Here is a 6,702-nt window from a genome sequence, read left to right on the forward strand (position 1 = left end):
CCTTACTCAATCTTAACCATTGAGGTCCTTCCTACCACTATGATTCCGCCAATTTTGCCGGAGTATACCCTCGTGAAGGCAGAGCTGCTGGGTTGTCTTCTCCACGCACATGGTTCTATTGGCTGGTAGTGGCGGTGTCGAGAATTTCTTTGACGTGGTTCGACACAAACTTCTCCCACTCGTTACCTCTTTTGATCCAAGCCAGAACTGTAGATGAATCACTTCAATACTGAAAAGGAATGTCCTTTCCCAACACCTCCTTCTCCGGTCTTGCCATCCTGGCTCCCAACAATGCTGCTAACAACTCTAACCTGTTGATTGCTGGCTTCTTGACTGGAGCAATATGCGATTTTGCACTGAGAAGTTTGACTTCGACATCTCCTTTCTACTCAAATCGGAGGTAGATAACAGTGGCGTATGCTTGTCCACTTGCGTCGCAGAAAACGTGAATCTCTTTCTTGTAATCGGAGTGAAGTTGACAGTAGCGTGTAATCTTCAGCGACTTGAGTAGGCAAAGAGTAGCATACCATGACCGGAAATTTTTATCTATATATTCACCGACCGCGTCATTCCAACCAACCTTTTCCTCCCACGACTTCTGGACTAGTAGCTTGGGCAGAAGTAGGGCTGGTGCGGTGAATCCAACTGGAATCCACTTGTGCGACAATGGAGAGCATGTGACGCTTCGACATGAATCTGACCTCCTCTTATGACTTGATATCTACTGTCAAGTAGTCCTCTTCTCAATTCCACAATAGCCCCAATACTGGTAGTATCGCAGGCATTCCTAGATCATCTGAAGGTTCATCTCTTCCTGTAAATGCCCATTGACGCAATTCTATCCCTGCATCAGCCATGACTAACGAAGATTCTTCCCTGAACGTGTTGTTGTAGTGAGGAGAGGGAAACGAGGCAGTTGTCCACATAGAAAGAGTCTCGCAAGTATTTTAGCTGTCTTCGCATATTTCTCTGGTTGTGTCTCAAAGTGATGTAATAAAGTAGCCATTAGAAGAAACGGGCTGCTACTTACGCCAAAAGCCACTTGGAGGTGCTGGAAAACCTTGATTCTTTCACATATTGAATCTTCCCACCAGAGAAACTTATGAAACTTATGTTTTGGTCCTACTCTTTCACCCCCATCATCTGGAATGCTTTCCGGATGTCAGAGTAAATTCCAACCTTGTGATGCCGAAGCCGAAGAAGTAATGCTGGGATGAGCTCGATGAGATTTAGACTTTTGTATAAGCAGCCGTTGAGAGAGGGAAGCCGACCATTTCTACACGAAGCGTCGAACACCGGACGAACTGGAGTAGTTTGGCTTTCCTTGAACACAGGTCGATGGGGAAGAAAGTGTCCGTTGTCGCAATCATCCACAATTTTGATGAAGTTTTCTCTCTCCAAATCTTTGAAAATGCAGTCGTATTTCTCCCACTTTCCTGTTTTCTTCAACTTCGCCGTAGCTGACTTCAATCGTTTCTCGGCTACTTGACGATTTTTAGGAAGTGTTAACTTGGTCTGCTTTCAAGGAAGGGCCACATTGTATCACCCGTTCAACTCATCCCTCCTTACGGTCGACTTGTGATAATAAATCGCTTCGAATTCCTCCTCTGCTGCTGACTGGACCACCACGGCATTTGATATCCCAATTGTTTCGAGATTCCACAAATCCTTGATGCTCGGATTGGTAGCCATCATGCTGCTGCCTATGGTACAGGAAAAGTTTCAACTAACGATCCTTGGCACATCAGGAACGGGTCGTCTCAATGTCCAACCAAAGATTGTTTCTCTTGCAGATAATCCACAGCCCAGTTTGAACCAAATCCCTGTTAGAATGGAATCGCAATAGTCGTTGTCGATGAGTATTTGGATTTCCTCTTATCCCTCACCGACGTCATTGGTATGAATTCCCATATTAGCTATATCGATGATCCACTGTCCATGGGGCACCTTGGGAAGATCTCCACAGATCTTCTCCCGTTGTAGTAGCTCGAGCGTTTTCTGTCTATTGTTTTGAAGAGGCTCCATTCGTATTTCAACTATCGGGTGCTTGACTGGGTCCGTAACTTGATCTCCAAACAACACGTTCCTGAGCAATCCGCTTCAACTGTTTTTGCCTGAATTGGAGTTGCAGTAGAAGCCTTTATGTAGCTGCGTTGATTACCGGTGTCTCCCATGAGCCTGACTACGGACGAGCCTTTTTCTCCCACGACTCGAGCTTGTATAGTATTCAGAAGTACATTCTTGGCACAACGATTCAGATTGTTAGTTGTGAGAGGAACATCTTGTGGTGGTTTCTCCTTTTTTCCAGTCTTTGACTCTTCTGATGAGTTGATTGAAGGGCAGGGAAGAGGATAGTGTTTTCCTTGGCACACAATACACTTCCCATGACTACGACAGTCCATGCTCTTATGCTTTTCCCGGAAACATGCGTAACATAGATTCTTCTCTCCCAATTTCTGTTTTCTTTCATTGAAAGTCATTGGCTGAGCCTTGACGCAAACCTTAGTTTCATGTCCTCTATTACAGAATCAAAAAGAACGTTGTCGAGGAGCGGGACCGGCTACTAGACCTCCTGCTGTAGGAACATCATCTTCCTTCTTGGACTTCCAATTTCCATTTTTTGTTCTACCTCCTTTCGTAGATTGAGAGGTAGTAGATTCACTTGAGTGGAATCCTGCTATAGCCAAGTCGGTCTGCTGGACACTTCGTACCTCCATTCTCATAAATTCCATTAGCGCCTTGAGTTGGTTGCCTTCAGTTTTGCTAACTGAGCTTCTATGCCAGGCACGAAGAATTTGTTCACTAAGGCCTGACTCAACAAGTGGGAAGATAAACGTCTCCGGATCCTTTTTCCCTAACTCCAAAGCTTCCAGTGATCGTAGATGACACCTGAGTTTGAAGTAGTATGACGAAAAGGTCACTTCTTCCTTTCCACTTGTATTCGTGATGACCAAATTCAAGAGCTATCGAATGTAAACTTGTAGCAACAAATGTTTCCTTCCGTAACTTTTTTTTAAGGCATTAATGACATTGGGGTAGTTTTTGGCATCGACTGGATAAATTTCCACCAACTCCTTAGTTTCCGCCCCTTCTCCATAGCCTGCTATAGATATTCCACCAGATATGAATCCGTGAGTGACTCGTCCTCATGAATCTTTCGGAAATGAGACCGCCATCTAAGCCATGACTTCAACTTCCCGTGAAACTTCTGGAGCTCTATCTTGGGGAGCTTGAAGCTTCTTTCGCCAATTAATCCTGCGTTACTGATGTTGTCCATTTCCGTTAAGGTCGTTGCTGAAGGTTGAATAGGATAGATTATTCCCTCACACTTCCCTTGAACTACGGCGAATCGTCTTCGCACATTCATTATTGCTTGTATTTCATCTGCCAAGGCCTCTTCGGATGCTTCTGATTCCTCTAATTTCTTACGGATGGAGTGACATATCTCCTCCCATTCCCTCACAACGTCGTTCATCAGGGTGAGCTCGACTTCCAAGGCAATATGATCAGGTACTTCATCCTTGAGGGCAAGGTGTTTCTCGATGTCGGTCATCATCCTGGTAAGCTGTATCTTCAACGCGTTCATTCCTTTAATAAGCTTCTCCATTTTCTCGGCGGCTTCAACTGCGCACCCCTGCAACCGGGATACTTATTTTTACTGCGTACAATAATAATCCGCTGATCTCTGGAACAACACTGGAATGACGCTTCTGTCCACTCCACTTCAGATCGGGAATTTTAACATGGTGAATGACACTCAAACTGGTGCGTGACCCTTGGGTTTAGCATCTTCTCCGTCTGTAGACTCTCCCACGCTGTGGCTGCACACTTGGACGTTTACGATTGGCCACTTAAGGTACTTATCACGAAACAACGCTCTGCAAACTTATGTCGGTGGGACCTCCAAAAATGTAAAATCCACTCTACCTAAACGACTGAGGGATTTATAGATTTATAGTATCAACCGATTGATTCAAGTCCAGAGTGCTAACATTCCATTTCTATTAAACAATTATTATTTCTATTATAAGCAAGATTTAGAAAACAAATATTATCTCCTTGACATTGCCAAACAACGACAATAACAAGTTCTTGAACTTTAACAATTTCAAGTAATAAGGAAGACTTAATAAGATAGCATGAGACTTAACTAATGAGGGCAGTAATGTAATTTTAAGTGATTCTTCATAGTGAATTTCACGAGTATTCCTTGAGCGTCCCGTCAGGAGCGATATCCTCTCGCCTCCGATGTTACGCTCTGGATTGAGGTCAAATCAATGTTTGGAGTTGAGGAAATGATAGTCTCTTCTGGGGTGACGGGAATGGAGCTGACCAAATGGCCCTCTACGCCAGGGGCGCAGCTAGGAATTAAGGCTTGGGGGGTTTAGGTGCAACTAATACCGGGGTGTGCGGGGTATGGAATACTCACCAGGATAAGCGGTAGGTGCGAGATTAATAAATTGCGGGATTTTAAGATAAATGGTTCAAAATGGTGAGTTTTGCGGCTTTATGAGGAATATTTTATCAATACTTACACTATTCTATTAGTAATATCAATTCAATCAAGTAAAATCGATGAAACTTAAAAATTTCTCCGAGCTCTGGGGGAGGGGTTTATCCCCCAAAAGTCCCCCTCACTGCGCCACTTCTCTACGCCCTGTACCCCGAAACGCGGATCTATGTATACCACTGAAGATTTCATATTGTTCAGGTTGTTTGCTGGAGAGTAAAAAAGATTGACAGTAGTTCCCTGAAAGAGCCGGGGACAAGTTCTAAGGGCCCATCGGCCCTCATCACCCCCACTTATTACTCCACTTCCTCGTGCCGCCTTGCACCTTCAGCCAATTAGTGGCTCTAATCAACTATTTCACATTACGAGGAACCGGGATTCGAAATCGGTCACCCTGAAGTAAGCCTTTACCATGTGTATTTCATATATTCGGGGATGGTGAGTCTATAAGTTTCCATGGGCAACTGCAAATTTCGAAGAGTTTTACTTTGGAGATGACGGAAAGCCTCTCCCTGGTGTTGAACTCAGGGCTTTCCAGTCTGTCGCCAAAGACTACTAATCTTTTCGGCACACACTCGTTATTCTGAATTTATTATTCGTAACATGTTTACATTTTCTACTTACAAAGATGTCTATTATTTAATGCTAAAAGTATAAAATGTGTATTAACAATTGTTTTATTACTTATAGGCAAACGCATATTTGCATGAACTCGTTGAAATAATGAATGAAATTTTTGAAGTTAGAAATAAAAAAAAACATAAATAGCATATTATAATCGAGTATATAAAAGGGATGGTATATCTTACTTGAAAAAATTGTAAATATAATTAAAGACGGATGACACCCCTGGAATTCATTAGTACTCTTTGATAATTGTATATCTATTTCGTGTAGTTTGAACTTCACTAAGTACTTGGCACTAGTTCTTGGCATTAGGCAGTTTGTCGCATCGGCTGAATCCTTGATGTGTTGTGGTATTTAGTTTTTTAGATTCTTTTGAAAGTCTGTGTAGATTAACTCAAGGGGGGGGCGCAAAGGATATCTCGAGCTACCTTTACTTCTATCGTAATAAAAAATAATCAAGCTACGTTGCGAAGTTGAAGAAAGTTTTATTTAAACTCATTATACTCGTATATAAGACAATATCTTACGATGTAAAAAATTTCAACAGGGTGGTTTCCTATTATTTTTTTATTGCCTTAATCGAAAGATTATTACTCCTGGAGTACGTATTTCACGCTTTTAGATTTTTAAATGGCAATATCTATTTTTCGCGATTAAATGAAAAGTGAAAATTTTCAAGCGCGTGAAAACGCGACGGCTAAGTATGAATGCCGGGAAATATCTCCGTACGTCGTATTTCTGGTTCCCCCTCCCGCCCGGTGAGGTGACCTTGAGGCGAGGCTTAGCGCTGATACGTCGCAGGATGCTAGCGGATAGCTAAGTACCTTGCTGGATGGTAGCGCTTGGCTTAAAAAAGGTTTATTAATACCTTATCAAACGAAGAAAACTTTCCGACCTTAGCCAGTTTTAATAGGTGATTATTAAGACATGTTTCCCTGAGCTCTGTGCCTCATGCATGCATTGGTAACCTCAGACAATGTATAACTCCTATCCTCTCGTGTAGAAACTAGGTCCCTGTGACGTCATGTGGAGTGGAATCGCATGGGCGCCAATCTGGCCTTTTTCAAATGAGGATAAAATTTGACCCTTGCCATTCGTCTAAACCGGTATTTCAAAAACGAAATAATTTGTATATTGTGAATACACTAATGGTGGGTAACGAATCAATGCCTTTCGTTTTCTTTGATGAAGGAAACTACCCTATTGTGGTTCAACAATTTTCGTCAATAGGAGCAGCCCCGCAAAGGCTGGGGCGCGCCCCCCCTGCGCCCCCCCATCTGTATCCGTCACTGTTTTCAGTTACCTGGTTTACTAGTCGGTGGCTGATTTACCCCAAGTAACAGAAAAGGGCTGATTTCAGGTAGGATTAAGGAGAATGGTTCTTACCATAATTAGTTCTATGGATGAGAATCTCGCGATATGTGAGATTTATGTTCCTAGAAAAACGGAATTCCACCTTTTACGAAATTATGGTCCTGGAAATGAGATTTTGCTCTAGATTAGCGTTGCAGCAATGGAATTCTGAGTTTTTTTTACCCAAATGACGCTCTGATTTTGTGCATCAA

This window comes from Ischnura elegans, chromosome 11, assembly GCF_921293095.1.
Source record: "Ischnura elegans chromosome 11, ioIscEleg1.1, whole genome shotgun sequence".
In the NCBI taxonomy this organism is placed as follows: Eukaryota; Metazoa; Arthropoda; class Insecta; order Odonata; family Coenagrionidae; genus Ischnura; species Ischnura elegans.